Source organism: Schistocerca nitens, chromosome 10 (genome assembly GCF_023898315.1).
Source record: "Schistocerca nitens isolate TAMUIC-IGC-003100 chromosome 10, iqSchNite1.1, whole genome shotgun sequence".
Taxonomy (NCBI): Eukaryota; Metazoa; Arthropoda; class Insecta; order Orthoptera; family Acrididae; genus Schistocerca; species Schistocerca nitens.
In genome coordinates, this window is record NC_064623.1 from 224,980,814 (window position 1) to 224,997,639 (window position 16,826).

The 16,826-nt window shown below is 39.6% G+C and overlaps 1 protein-coding gene across 2 annotated transcripts in view; it reads right to left on the minus strand.

Moving 5' to 3' along the window:
- LOC126210493 (CWF19-like protein 2) overlaps window positions 1–16,826 on the minus strand; it is a 194,278-nt gene that overhangs the window by 85,329 nt on the left and 92,123 nt on the right. The gene's annotated exons all lie outside the window — the stretch shown is intronic.

Here is a 16,826-nt window from a genome sequence, read left to right on the forward strand (position 1 = left end):
TTGTTCTACCAAGAACCGACGGAAGATTCTGTTAATATTCTACAGGTTGCCATCCTGCCCTCTAGATGTGTAGACTATCAAAAAAATGTATTACACAACACAGGTGTGTTGCAAAATAAGGAAGAGGAACTTTTGCAAAGGAGAATCATGCTGTAACATGAAAGAATAACATAGATTAGTATGAGTTGTCACTATATCTGAAAGCAGGAAAACATAATGAATGCAAAGTGCAACTGGTATGTAATGTGTATTCTTGAAATGTGGGCTGTAGGTGATTTTTTTCCCCTTTTTTTCCTTTACAAAACTGATAATTCTTTTATGCCTAAGGATGTGTGCTATCAATTGATCCATTCTTTTAGTCAAATTGTTCCATAAATTTCTTTTATCCACAATTTGAGTCAGCACCTACTCACTCATTGCCTGATCTTCAACATTTTTCTGTAGCTCCCCATTTCAAAAGCTTTTACTGTCTCCTTGTCTAAAATGTTTAGCATAGGCATTTCATTTCCCTACAAGAATACACTCCAGACAAGTGCCTTCACAAAACATTTCCTAACACCTAAATTTAAATGAGGTATTAACGAATTCCTCTTTTTCAGAAATAGAACAATTAAAAATCCAGATTGAAGTAATGACAAAGGACAGATTGCTTGCCACTGTTTAGTGGAGATGTTGAGTAACAGACAGGCACAACAAAAAGACTGCTAAACAAGCAAGCTTTGGCCAGAAGGCTTTTTCTGAATTAGACATTCACGGAAACGTAGCTCACTAACATGTGAGCATTGTCACTGGCTGCTGAGTCTGGCCTCTGCAGCCAGAGACAGTGGTCACATGTGTCTGAATTGTGTTTGCATTAATGTGTGTGTGTCTGCTGTCTAATTCAGAAGAAGGCCTTCTGACTGAAAGCTTACTCATTTAGCATTCTTTTTGTTGTGCCTGTCTGCTACTCAACATCTCCATTATATGGTGAGCAGCAATGTATCATTTTCATAATATTGTCTTTTTCAGAAATGATTTTCTAGCTGTAGCATTGTCTCTACTTTGGCCACAATCTGTTATTTTGCTGCCCAAACAACAGGACTCATCTACTGCTTTTAATGTCTCATTTCCCAATCTAATTCCCCCAACATTGCCTGATTTAATTTGATTACATCCTTTACCCTTGTTTTACTTTTGTTGGTGTTCATCTTATAACCCCTTTTCAAGGTGCTATCCATTCTGTTCAACTTCCTTTCAAGTCCGTTGCTGTCTCTTACAGAAGTACAATGTCATCACCAAACCTCAAATTTTTATTTCTTCTTCCTCATCTTTAATTTTTTCCAAATTCCTCCTTGGTTTCCATTAATGCTTGCTCAACTTACAGATTGAACAGCATCAGGGATAGGTTACAACTCTGTCTCAGTCCCTTATGAAATAATGCTTCTCTTTACTGTTACTGATAAAGGTTGAAAAACAGTTCATTTTAAAATTTCAATTATCTTTTTAATACAAAATTAATTTGACAAATATGTGACTATACAAATGAAAATGCAGATGATACAAAAGTTTAACTGCTTGGCTATCACAGCACATACCGGGCCTGACTAGCTCTCACTGCCACTGGTGTGTTCACCTACTAGCTCCAAATAATACAGTAGGACATTAGCTGTGGAACATAAGAACAGCTACATAACTGCATGGTGATTATAATTTCTTGTGACTGATTAGTTACAGAGTGAGTTCGGCATTCCTTGGTGAATTTCAGTACTATCATTCGAGTAGTTGTGTTTTATTGTTTCATTTGTTTATTTCACAGAATTTAATATAAAGTGTTAGGAAGTGCTGTACAAGATTTATTTTATACCCATATTGACATATTACGCACTGGAGATCTGGTCAATGACGAGAAGTAAGTTTTTTTGGGAAAACAAGGTGGTACAGAATGAGGAATGAAAATGTTACACAGTAAACTGGAGTAGAAAAGTTGAATGATAGAACTGAGAAGAGTAGTTTAAAATGATTTGGACATGTAAAGAGAATGGAATATATAAGAATTCCAAATTGAATGACGGAGGTCAAATCTGAGGGCAATTGAGACACCCAGATCAAGATGGATTGATGCAATCAAGACCACTTTAAGAACAAGGAATCTGGACTGGAACACAATAATAATAGAATAAGAATGATGGAAAGGCAGGGGAAAGTAGAGTAGTATGAAGAATGTCCCAACCTGGCCAGGTGACACACAATGGTGAATGAAAATGACAATGACAAATAATAACAATAAGGATGACAGTACATGGTAAAAGCTCTAGGAAAGGCGACAGATTATTTGTCACTTCAGCTGATAAATGATTACATCTAGATTCAGACACTCTTGCAACAGAGGTGCGAACATCGAAAGCTTACGTACAACTGCCCAAATCTGAAAAGGTGACGAATGATGAGCATTTGAAAACCAGAACTGGAGACCAATGAAGTGTGTAAATAAAGTAATATGATTCATTTTTAATCTGTTTTATCACAATTACGTTACAACTGAAAATTTTCCCACCAAAGTACTTGCCTTTGGAAGCCATACAGTGCTGGAGGTGGTTCTTCCAAACCTCACAGCACTGCTGGAACTCAGATACTGGAACACACCTCAACTGGTCAGTTACAGCCATTGGAATGCTGTCCAGCTCCCTAAAGTGAAGTCCCTTCAGGTATGTTTTTAATTTCAGAAAGACTGAAAGGTCACAAGAATTCAAGCAGGGCAAATTAGAAGGCCAAGAAACCGCAGGAATGTTCTTAATGGCCAAAAATTGCTGTGTGGTAAGGAGCAGTGTCATGACACAACAGCCAATTGTTTTTGATATTTAGTCTGACATGCATGAATTATAATACCATTGTTCAAGAAAGGTAGTAGAAAGAAATGCACCAACTACCGAGGAATCACACTGTTACCACACTGCCTTAAGATAATGGAAAAGGTCATAGGAAAAAGATTGCAAAAAATTCTAGAACACCAATTAGAGGAACAACAGCATGGGTTCAGAAGTAATAGGGGAACAATAGATCTCATTTTCTCCCTTTGTCAGTTAATGGAGAAATATTGGGAAAAAGGAAAGGACTTGATAGTAGTATTCATGCATTTGGAAAAAGCATATGACAGTGTACCAAGAGATAAAAATATGGGAATGCTTGAGAAAACATAATATTCCTGACTCATTAATTTAAAAAGTCCAGGTGCTGTACAATGGTTGTGAGAGCAGTGTACAAGTAGGAGGTGGAGGATCAGAATGGTTTAAGGCAAAGAGAGGTGTTCAGCAAGGCAGTTCGCTCTCCCCTTTACTCTTCATTACACCTATGGACACAATCGTGAAAGAAATCAAGGAAGAAGAAAGTGAATATCTCAAAGCTTTTGTTTTTGCTGATGACATCACCATTTGGGGACATATAGAAATGGAGGTTCAGAGGAGATAAATTACTGGAAAGCAAAATTTAAAAAATTAAAGGTAACTGTGAGTAGGAACAAGACAGTGGCAATGAAGATAAGCAAGACACCCACACCTAATCACATCATACTGGAGGGGGAAAAGGTCAAATGTGTGAAAAGCTTCAATTATCTGAGTAGCATCACATCACGCGATGGACGTTCCAAACTACAAGTCTTAAACAGAATAACAAATGGCTCTAGCTTCTTCCACCAAGTACGAAATCTAATCTGGGAGAAGCAAGTCCCTCAAAGAGCCAAACAGACCCTGCATAAAACTTATCTTCTGCCAATCATGACGTATAGTCTAGAGGCTTGTGTCATAAATAAGAGAGAAGAGAGTCAAATACAAGCATATGAAATGAAGTTCCTTAGGTCAGCTCAGCAAAAAATTAGGAGAGACAGAGTCAAGAATGATTATGTAAGGAGAGACCCACAGGTGACATTGACTACAGAGGAGAGAATGAGTGCTTTGAGATTAAAATGGTTCGGTCATGTGAAGCGAATGCACCCGACTCAAACTCCACGCCAGTATTTGGAGATGGAGGTACCAGGAAGAAGACCAATTGGGCGGCCTAGAAAGAGATGGACAGACCAGGTTAAGGAAGATCTCAAGAAGAGAGGAGTAACATGGGATGTACTGGAGAGGGAAAAGCTATACCAGGAGAGAAACCAATAGAGGCATATTGTTCACAAAGTTCCTACCCAGCTCGCAAGAGGGAAATCCTGATGATGATGATGATGATGATGATGATGATGATGATGATGCATGACCCTTTTCTGCAGTCTTTCAAGAACTTCTTAGTAAAAAGTGCTCATTAACCACTTGGCCCTGAGGCACAAAATCTTTACGAATGATTCCCTGGCTATCAAAAACGCATAGATAATGCATTTGATATCTGATTTGCCCATTATCACTCTTTCTGGCCCCGGAGAGCCTCAGAGCAGAGCAGACAGCAGCAAAAGCAGCAGCTTATCCGTTGTACGCAGTTTGTTTACATCGTATAGTTTATGCTTTTCTAACTTACTTTTGAGCAGAACTGAAGAGTAGTTTATTATTTAGCTGTCTTTAGTACTGCTATATATTTTTGTTGCAAGAACTGGTATATTTTTCGATCTTTTGTCTTGAGTGAGTTTGCTTTCTAGGGTAGTTTTCTGTTGCAGAAGTCGCTAGTGCTGCTTTATTTAACTGACTTCACGACTCTTGTGAATAGTAAATATTCAGTACACCTCCAGCCTCAGATTCTCAGAGTTTCATCTCACATTCTGTAAGTGTACTGTAGTTCAGTAGACTCAGAACATACAGTTTAATATCCTGTTAAAGTTCCATGTCAATGGCTATAGTAGTTCCTGAAATACAGGGAAGCCAAGTCACTAAATTTAACATTGTCGGGATAGAGCATTCCAATTCCCCTTAATACAGATAAATAGGAAAAACAAACCCGTAATGTTCGGTTACAGCACCAGAAGTGTCCTGCTAGACACAGTCACATTGTTTAAATATCTGGGTGTAATGTTGTGAAGCGATATGAAGTGGAATGGGCCTGTGAAGACTGTGGTAGGGAGGGTGAATGGTCGACTTCGGTTTATTGGGAGAATTTTAGGAAAGAGTCATTCATCTGTAAAGGAGACTGCATATAGGACGCTAGAGTGGTCTATTCTCAAGTACTACTCGGCTGTTTGGGATCCGCAACAGGTCGGATTGAAAGAAGATGTCACAGCAATTCGGAGGTAAGCTGCTAGATTTGTTACCAGCAGGTTCGATCAGCACGCACGTGTCACGCATATACTTCGGGAGCTCAAGTGGGAATCCCTAGAGGGAAGAAGACATTCATTTCAAAGAACACTACTGAGAAGTATAGAGAACTGGCATTTGAAGCTGACCGTAGAACAATCCCGTCGGCGCCAACATACATTTCGCGTAGGGACCGTGAAGACGAGACACGAGAAATCAGGGCTCATATGGAGCATATAGATAGTCATTTTTCCCTTGCTCCATCTGCAAATGAAACAGGAAAGGAAACAGCTGGTTGTGGTTGCTGTATTGGCAGAAGAGCCAACACCGTGTTGCTAGAGGAGGCCAAAATGCACGCGTTTAATTACACGCAGACTGGCGTGAGGTCTGGAACAGTTAAGGGAATTTTTAGTAGCAAATAAAGTACATAGTTGATGTAATACTTAACTTTAATCCATAACTGTACAACATCGGTCTGACGGTACAGTAATAAGAAGCTCAATATAAATTGGTAATGGCGCCTTGCTAGGTCGTAGCAAATGACGTAGCTGAAGGCTATGCTAACTATCGTCTCGGCAAATGAGAGCGTATTTGTCAGTGTAGCATCGCTAGCAAAGTCGGCTGTACAACTGGGGCGAGTGCTAGGAAGTCTCTCTAGACCTGCCGTGTGGTGGCGCTCGGTCTGCAATCACTGACAGTGGCGACACGCGGGTCCGACATATACTAATGGACCGCGGCCGATTTAAAGGCTACCACCTAGCAAGTGTGGTGTCTGGCAGTGACACCACAGTGGTAAAGGATGCTCTATGCCTCACACTGTAATGTGGCTTGCAGAGTATGTGTGTAGATGTAGATGTAGACGAGTGAGCCCTTCCACGCTCTGGTGCTCGGTTCGCAGCTCATAATCGAACGTCCATATCTCACAGCCATTAATGACACATTCCAGAAATTGAGGATAATTTTCAACTGATTCAAAAAAGTCAGTGCATCTGTTCCTCACAATGTCCTGTCACCGGTTTTGAGCAGATTTTCCTCATCCCCCAACTCCCTGGTCAATATCTGATGAACAGTGGTGTGATTCAGATTCAACTCTGCCATAATCATTCTGAATGTGAGCTGATGACTATCACGCACTAGGTAGTGGCCTCTGCCGATATTTGCTTCAGTTCTAGAAACTGAAGGCCTACCACTGCAAGTTTCATCTTCAATTGGCTGTCTCCTTTCTGCAAATGCCTTAAACCACCAAAAACACTATCTCTGTAAGCTAGCCGAAGTTCTGCAAGTAATTCTGTTGCATTGTGTCAAAGTCCAAAGCAAAATGTAATTGCACACAGTTGCTCGAAATTCGTGTCACACAAACAACCAATGTGACACTTTACTGATCAGCCAAAACGTACTCAATATAGTGACACTACACTAATGAGCCAAAACACGCTCAATAGCTCGTTTGTCCGTATTTGGTAGACGATTCTGTATATCAGGGATCCGACAGTTTGTCGGTAGGTTTACGGAGGTACGTGGCATTAGATGCTATACACAGGTCGTGTAATTCACGTAAATAACTGGCCACTGATTTGTATATGCAATGATGAGCCCAATAGTGACCCGATGGGTTCCACAGAACTTACATCGGGTGAATTTGGTTGCTGAGACATCAATGAGACTTCACTATAATGCTCCTCAAACCACTGTATCACAGTTCTGGCTCCAAGACATGGAAAATTATACTGCCGAAAGATGACATCGCCTTTGGGGAAGACATCGAGCATGAAGGGATGCAGGTGATTCACAGCTGTCAGCGCGTCTTCGAATACTACCGCACATCACATGCGAGCACAGGAGAATGTCTCCCGTAGCGTAATACTGCTCCCACCAGGCCGTGTAGGTGGCACACTGCACATTTCGAGCCACCGTTCACCTCGATGATAGCATTTGTGGAGACGACCGTTAACCTAGTGCAGCAAAAATGCAATTCGCTCGAACAGCTGACACATCCCCAGCGATTGACGATTCGATCCCCGTGGTCCTGTGCTCACTGCAATTGTAAGTGACAATGTTTGCGGGTCAACATGTGAACACGTAGGAGTGGTCTCCCGTGAAGCTCCACGTTCGACAGTGAACGACGAACGTTGTGCTCCGAAACACTTGTGCGTGCACCGGCATTGTACTCTTTTGGTAGAGATGCCATTTTACACAGCAGACAAGCCTCTGAACCCCACATTCTGTGAAGAGCCGTTGACCTCCAACCTTTTAGTGCCTAGTGGTCCTTGTACCTCTTTCTGTAGCTGCTCACAACTGTAGCATGTGAACATTTGACCAGCTTCCCCATTTTAGAGATACTCATTTACAGGCTCTGCGTAATAATAATTTGCCCTTTGTCAGTCACTTATCTCAACGGATTTCCCCATTTGCAGCCCAAATCTTTGCTAGGGCGACCCCTGTCCACGTCTGTTCTGCTTGCAGACTTCTTGTTACTGCATCACATGCCTGCAATGTCATCGAGCGGCATCCGCTGTTGCGGTGGGCCACGATCGTTATGTTTTGGCTTATCAGTGCAATGTGGTCCAATATGCAATGGTGGCGTATCACCCTATTCACCTGCCTCCCCTCCAAGTCTGACGTCATCAAAGTTGCCGGATCAAACACTACACTATTAGTTTCATTACTTTTATTAACACACCTTGTATGTAATAAACTTTATCCATTCTTTTAATAATAAATTACTGAAAACTCATTTACATAAGTCACCATATTAGGTATGAAAATTGGAACACAGACGTTCTGCTAATCAATGTAATGTGGAGAACAGGTCCTAAAGCAGGGTAACACAGTGTCTTGCTATGGAAGGGATTGTTAGTATAATATACTACCTTGCTCCTCCAAAAAATCCTACAAGTCCAAGAATTGTGGTATGTGGCAAGTTTCAACAGAGAATTATGGTCGTACACAAATGTTCTACCATTATTCGCTCATGTTGTCAATAGGTTGAACAAATATACAGAGTTTAAGAAGAAGAGTGGAGAATGTATGAAGCTGTGATGCGTCATAGCAAGTAGAGGAAGTGCATTGTGCTTGCAGTGATGTAATTCTATTCAATTCTCTGCTTTTTTCATACACTGACTGAAAGCATTCAACGTATTCCTAGTTGACTTTTTCAGAAAGATGGCCCTCTGCTCATCAGAACAAGTAAAAGTTGCTTCTTGATGTGACGTAAGAGACAGTTTTGGCTGTTACATAAAATTACTTGAAATTATCTGTCTCTTCCCATATTCAATTTTTTTATTTATCAGCTTTCTTCATGTAATTCAAGTTTTTATATTTGGTTTCAAAAATTATCCCTGGCATTACTGACATTTACTGTAAGTCAGAACCACCTCTTACTTGCAGTGATACAACAGGTTTTGTGGTAATATCACCCACTAAATAATGTTGCAAAGCCTGATACGACAGCACTGCTTACCCCACTTTTTTGTGTTTTACTGGAAAAGCATTCTGAAGCACATGAAGTATCACAATCGACATACAAAGCATAAATACATAGATATATGTAATTTGTTTGTTCCATTCAACAGTGTTCCAATTGACAATGATTAATTAAAATATCAATAAAAAGGTGTCAGTAACTTATCAGATACTTTGCCACAGAAAAATTCTAGTCAACAGTTTTCTGTTTAGCTTTTATTTTGATTTTTCTGTAATGATTTTCAGTTTTGGCCCTTCTATCTGCATGTTCAACCTGCTCAATCAATCCATAAACATTATAAAAGTGGATGTATTTATGTTCCATATCTCCTCCTAAGCCACTGGATTGATTTCAAACAAACTTGGTATACATATCAGTTACTGACTGAAAAGAACCACTATGAGGGTGAGAACCACCTACCTATCAAAGAGGTGGAGGTGAGGGTTAAATAGGAAGGGTAGCTCACAATGCATAAACAGCCAGATTACAGTCATCCAGTATCTGAAAGTGAGACCACTCAGTAACTTGCAACCAACTTTATACATAATTTCCAGCCTTTTAGATACTTTTTTATTATGACACCCACCACAAAATGATGGAAGGAAAAAGTTTATCGCTTAATGCATTTTAGCTGTTTGTGCAATAAAACTGCCACATCAGGCATGGCCTTTTAATTATTACTTCTTTACTACTATATCTATATGCAGCACATTAGCCAGATAGTAAGCACATATACCACTGGGTGTTGTTGTTGTTGTTGTTGTTGTTGTGGTCTTCAGTCCTGAGACTGGTTTGATGCAGCTCTCCATGCTACTCTATCCTGTGCAAGCTTCTTCATCTCCCAGTACCTACTGCAACCTACATCCTTCTGAATCTGCTTAGTGTATTCATCTCTTGGTCTCCCCCTACGATTTTTACCCTCCATGCTGCCCTCCAATACTAAATTGGTGATCCCTTGATGCCTCAGAACATGTCCTACCAACCGATCCCTTCTTCTGGTCAAGTTGTGCCACAAACTCCTCTTCTCCCCAATCCTATTCAGTACCTCCTCATTAGTTATGTGATCTACCCATCTAATCTTCAGCATTCTTCTGTAGCACCACATTTCGAAAGCTTCTATTCTCTTCTTGTCCAAACTATTTACCGTCCATGTTTCACTTCCATACATGGCTACACTCCATACAAATACTTTCAGAAATGACTTCCTGACATTTAAATCTATACTCGATGTTAACAAATTTCTCTTCTTCAGAAACGCTTTCCTTGCCATTGCCAGTCTACATTTTATATCCTCTCTACTTCGACCATCATCAGTTATTTTGCTCCCCAAATAGCAAAACTCCTTTACTACTTTAAGTGTCTCATTTCCTAATCTAATACCCTCCACAAACTCCTCTTCTCCCCAATCCTATTCAGTACCTCCTCATTAGTTATGTGATCTACCCATCTAATCTTCAGCATTCTTCTGTAGCACCACATTTCGAAAGCTTCTATTCTCTTCTTGTCAACAGAAGGAGATTTTCAGATAGTTTTACTATTGGTGTTTGTAATAGATATAACCAACTGTCAGAGTCTAGTGGAGAGGAATCTCTAGTAGCTGTAGATGTAGGAAGTATGCAGCAGACCTCAGCAGTTACGGTGGCTAGGACAGTTGCAAAGTCTAAGAGAAAGAAGAAGGTTCTGCTGTTAGGTAGTTCTCATGGTAGAGGTGTAGGCCAGCAGTTGCAGGAAGTTTTGGGGAGTGAGTACCAGGTCACCAGCATTGTGAAGCCTAATGCAGGATTAGCTCAGGTGACTTTTAACATAGGGGGGTTATGTAGGGATTTTACTAAAGAGGATCAGGTAGTGATTGTGGGTGGGGCTGGTAATAGTATTGATAGGGATGGGGAGTATGACATAGATGGTGACCTGGAAAAGATAGCCACTCAGACTGGCAACACGAATGTGCATTTCGTGGAACTGTTTCAGCGTCACGATCGGCCTCATCTTAATACAGCCGTCAGGTGTAATAACATGAGACTTGGGGGTGCGCTGATGACAGAAGGCATGAGTCACATTTCAGTGGTGTCGGTGGAGTCTATCTGCAGGACGGGTTTCACTAGACATGGCCTACACCTCAACAGGTATGGGAAGGGGAGGTTGGCAAAACTTATAGGTGACAGCGTAGGTGGGGGTGGTGGGATCACTCATGGGAAAATTCCGGTAGTTGTGGGTGTTAGAGCTGTACCTTTTTTAGATTGAAGTCAGCTGATAGGTATTCCTGCTTAAGGGAAGTCTCTCTAACAAAGAAACCACTTTCTACAAAGCTTGGGTATCCGATTAATGAGGGAATTAGTATATTTCATCAAAATATACTAGGTATTAGAGATAAAGTTAGTGAACTGCTTATAGATGTTGACTCTGAAATTATTGGTATATCTGAACACTTCTTAAATAAGGAGATAATTCAGAGGCTTCCTTTACCAGGATACAGGTTGGCTGGCAGCTTTTCTAGGAGCTCTTTGCGGTGTGGGGGAGTAGCCATGTATGTGAAAAACGGTATCCCATTTGAGTCAATTGATGTTTCAAAGTACTGCACTGAAAAGGTGTTTGAATGTTGTGCAGGTGTGGTTAAATTTAGTGGAGCTAAACTTCTTACTGTTGTTATTTATAGATCCCCAGACTCCGATTTCACAACATTTTTGCTAAAGCTAGAGGAGGTTCTTGGTTCACTTTATAGGAAATACAAAAAGTTAGTTATATGTGGTGACTTCAATATTAATTGTATAAGTGATTGTGCAAGGAAAAGGATGCTGGTAGACCTCCTTAATTCATATAATCTTATGCAAACCGTATTCTTTCCAACGAGAGTGCAAGGGAGCAGTAGAACAACCATAGACAATATTTTTGTTCATTCGTCATTATTAGAAGGGCATTCTGTTAGCAAAAAGGTGAATGGCCTTTCAGATCATGATGCACAAATTTTAAGTCTAAAAGATTTTTGTGCTGCAACACATGTTAAATATAGTTACCAACTTTTAAGGAAAGCTGATCCAGTTGCTGTACAGACTTTTGTAAACCTTATCAAGGAACAAGAGTGGCAAGATGTTTATAGTGCTGATACAGTAGACGATAAATATAATGCTTTCCTCAAGACTTTTCTCGTGCTCTTTGAAAGTTGCTTTCTGTTAGAACGTTCAAAACAGGGTACTAGCACAAACAGGCAGCCTGGGTGGCTGACTAAAGGGATAAGAATATCTTGTAGAACAAAGTGGCAATTATATCAAAACGTTAGAAACAGTCACAATCTAAATGCAGCAGCCCATTACAAACAGTATTGTAAGGTGCTTAAAAAAGTTATTAGGAAGGCAAAAAGTATGTGGTATGCAGATAGAATAGCTAAGCCTCAGGATAAAATTAAAACCATATGGTCAGTCGTAAAGGAAGTGGCTGGTCTGCAGAGACAGGTCGAGAATATAGAATCATTGCGTAGTGGGGATGTCCGTGTTACTGATAAGTCGCATATATGTACAGTACTTAATAACCACTTTCTGAATACAGCAGGTGAACGAAATAGAAACCTAGTCCCAACAGGGAATCATATAGCGCTCTTAGAAAAAAGTGTTCCGAGACTGTTACCTGAAATGCTCCTCCATGATACTGACAAGAGGGAGATTGAGTTAATAATTAAATCACTAAAGACCAAGAACTCTCATGGATATGACGGGGTATCTAGCAGAATACTGAAGTATTGTTCCACGTATGTTAGCTCAGTACTTAGCCATATCTGTAACTTTTCCTTTAGGAGTGGTCGGTTTCCTGACCGATTAAAGTACTCGGTAGTGAAGCCACTTTATTAAAAGGGAGACAGGGATAATGTTGACAATTATAGACCTATTTCTATGCCATCGGTGTTTGCTAAAGTTATCGAGAAGGTTGTATATACAAGGTTACTGCAGCATTTAAATTCACATAATTTGCTGTCAAATGTACAGTTTGGTTTTAGAAATGGCTTAACAACTGAAAATGCTATAGTCTCTTTTCTCTGTGAGGTTTTGGACGGATTAAATAAAAGGTTGCGAACGTTAGGTGTTTTCTTTGATTTAACGAAGGCTTTTGACTGTGTTGACCACAAAATATTACTGCAGAAGTTGGAACATTATGGAGTAAGGGGAGTAGCTTACAATTGGTTCGCCTCCTACTTTAAGAACAGAAAGCAGAAGGTAATCCTCCGCAATAGTGAGAGTGGTAATGATGTTCAGTCCCAATGGGGCACTGTTAAATGCGGCGTTCCCCAAGGGTCGGTGCTGGGGCCACTGCTGTTTCTTATTTATATAAATGATATGCCTTCTAGTATTACAGGTGATTCAAAAATATTTCTGTTTGCTGATGACACCACCTTGGTAGTGAAGGATCTTGGGTGTAATATTGAAACATTATCAAATAATGTAGTTCATGATATAAGTTCGTGGCTTGTGGAAAATAATTTGATGCTAAATCACAGTAAGACTCAGTTTTTACAGTTTCTAACTCACAATTCAACAAGAACTGACATTTTAATCAGACAGAATGGGCATGTTATAAGCGAGACAGAACAGTTCAAGTTCCTAGGCGTATGGATAGATAGTAAGTTATTGTGAAAAGCCCATGTTCAGGATCTTGTTCAGAAACTAAATGCCGCTTTATTTACCATTAGAACAGTATCTGAAATAAGTGACATTTCAACACGAAAAGTAGTATACTTCGCATATTTTCATACGCTTATGTCATATGGTATTATTTTTTGGGGTAATTCTTCTGATTCAAAAAGGGTATTTTTGGCTCAAAAACGGGCTGTTCGAGCTATGTATGGTGTAAGTTCGAAAACCTCTTGTCGACCCCTATTCAATAGTCTGGGAATTTTGACATTGCCCTCACAGTATGTATTTTCTTTAATGTCGTTTGTTGTTAGCAATATTAGCTTATTCCCAAGAGTTAGCAGCTTTCACTCAGTTAATACTAGGCAGAAATCAAATCTGCATGTGGAATGCACTTCCTTGACTCTTGTGCAGAAAGGATTGCAGTATTCTGCTGCATCCATTTTCAATAAGCTACCACAAGTTGGACAGAGAAATGGGGAGAAGGAAACTGGCAGACAAAGGGAAGAGGAAGAGAAGGACATAGAAAGGGGAAAGGAGGAGATGGACAGACAGACAGACAGACAGACAGACAGACAGAGAGAGAGAGAGAGAGAGAGAGAGAGAGAGAGAGAGGAGATGGACAGAGGGGGAGGGGAGAGGAGAAGATGGAAAGAGGGAGGGGACGGATGAACTGATAGAAGACTGGAATAAATACATACAGGGTGACTCAGGAAGATATGCGAATATTTTAATATGTTATTCCACAAGTAAGACTAACGAAAAAAGTTCATATACATATAGGTCCACAAATGTTTAATTACTGAGTTAGGGCTAATAAAAGATTTTGCCTGAAATTTAGCAACTTCGTTAATATGAAGCCATCGCAAAACTGTACAAGGTTAAAGTAAAGCATGATTTCTATTTATGTTGTTATTGATCCAGTGAATCTAATAAAACATGTCCCAGACGTGTAACTGCAGTAGTTTTCCAGAACATCCAGATAAGCAATGTCACATTGAAAATACATTTGCAACCACGTAGCAAGTGGAACATCTTCGAGCAAGTGGGGTATTTCTTCTTGAAGGAATTATAATTATGTCTCGCCAGTTAGATGTCCTGGGAAACTGGTAACATTTATGTTGATTATACCACATCACACATTTATGCTAAATCACTGCTGGAAATTGCATTGCACTGTTGCATGTGAGTTTGCTTCAGACAATATGTGCTTGTTATGTAAATTGTTTATACCATCTTAAGCAAACTGTGCCTCATTAGTAAACAAAATGTATTTGTGGAAGTGCCGATTAGTATTGAACCAGTTGCACAACTCCAAGCGAAAGGCAGGATCTCCCACATGTAAATGATGCACTTTTCTTTGTTTATGGTAAGGATACAAATTACTGTACTTTACATTGTGAAATGCCTAATCATCGAGAGATACATTGTGTACTCATACCCGGGCTATGTTGAACAGCATCCATAATATCCTCACCATCATCTTCATGTATCGACCACTCGTACTGGTTATGAAAATTAGGTAGAGAACCTGTCTCCCATAAATTTGAAATACTCCACTAACGGTTCATACATTCGGAATCCTCTGAGTTGGATATCGTATGAGATATTCGTTAACTGTGGCCGTAGCATTACCATCACATTAGCCATAAATAAACACTATATGAGTGTATTCCTCTGTTGAAAATTTGAAAGGCATCCCTATTTCATAAATAGTCTACAAACTACAACAGTTACTATGTGGTTTCACTTAAGTACACTATTGTTATAATGTTCTTTCACTGGACAATGCAGAAAACAAACTATTTCAAGGTTAGGAAATGACTGAAACAACTCACTAATGGTTGCCAACAATGACATAGACGTTTCTATGTTCTTAATGGAAAGTAAACAAATTTACTTGTATAATAATCTTTGCTTCTCTGGATGTTCTGGAAAACTACTGCAGATACATGCCTGGGACATGTTTTATTAGATTCACCAGACCAAAAACAACAAAATAAATGGAAATCATGCTTTACTTTAACCTCGTACATTTTTACAGTGGCTTCATATTAGCGAAGTTGCTAAATTTCAGGCAAAATCTTTTATTAGCCGTAACTGCATACCTAAACATTTGCAGACCTGTGTTTATATGAACTTTCTTCTTTAGTTTTACTTGTAGAATAACATATTAAACTATTTGTATATCTTGTGAGTCATCCTGTATATGGCCAATGACGAGTAGTCAGCCAGTATATTATAAATGTGATTTGCACACAAACAGAATCTGCAATCTATGAGGGACCCTGAAATGATTTTGACTCACTAAATCAATGGGAAAATTAGCTTGGAATGTCCTTTGAAATTGTACAAATACTCATTTAGTTTATAAGATACTTTGTGCTTCCTACTTAGGGCTCATCCTGAGCCACCAGAATAAAAGAGCCCACCTCTGCTAAAGGTAGGGAGTTGTTGACACTTGCAGAGGGCTTTCGGTCAGTCAGGCCAGTTCCCGAAGAGAGAGAGCACTCTCTTCTGCAGTTGCAGGAGCAACTGTCTGGATAACTGACTAATCTGGCCTTGTAACATCAGTTAACGTGGCCTCGTTGTGATAGTACTGCAGACGGGTGAAAGTGAGTGGAAAGCAGAGCCGTTATTTTTTTGCAGCAAAAAAATGCATTTTTACTGTATGGCTTAATAATGATGGCAACCTCTTGGTTAAAATATTCCAGAGGTAAAATAGTAACCAATTCAGATTTCCGGGTGCAGACTACTCAGGAGGATATCGTCAACAGGAAAAACAAAACTCGCATTCTACAGGTCAGCGTGTGGAATATTAGGTCACTTAATTTGTCCGGGAAGGTCAGAGAATTTAAAAATGGAAATGGATATGTTGAAGTTAGATACAGTGGGAATTAGTGAAGTGCGGTGGCAGAAAGAATGTGACTTGTGGTTGAGTCAGTAAAGGATCATCAACAAAAACCAAATAGGGGTTACAGAGTAGGTCTAATAATGAATAAGAGCATAAGAATTTGCATAAGCTACCATAAACAGCACAGTGAACACATTTTCATACCCAAAATAGACATGAAGCCAACACCCACCACCAACCAAAATGGTACAAGTTTATACACCAACTAACTCCGTAGATGGTGAAGAGATTGAAAGAATGTATGATGAGATAAAGAAAATTATTTAGATAGTAGAAGGGAACGAAAATTTGTGATGGGTGACTGGAATTTTGAAGTGGAAAAAGGAAGATAAACAAAGATAGGAAGAGGACATGAACTGGTGGAAAGAAATGAAAGAGGAAGCTACCAGGTACAATTTTGCACAGAGAAAAATTTAATCAGTTTAAGATTAATTGAAGGAGGTTGTGTAGGCGCTAGAGACCTGGAAACATTGAAAACCTTCAGGCCAATTATAAAATGGCAATAACAAGGCCTCAAAACCAGATATTAAACTGAAAGAAATGTCCAGGGGTAGATGTGAACTCCAGCCATAATTTATTGGTTATGAAACGCAAATTAAAACCAAAGACATTGCAAAAAGATATAAAATTAAGCAGATGGGACG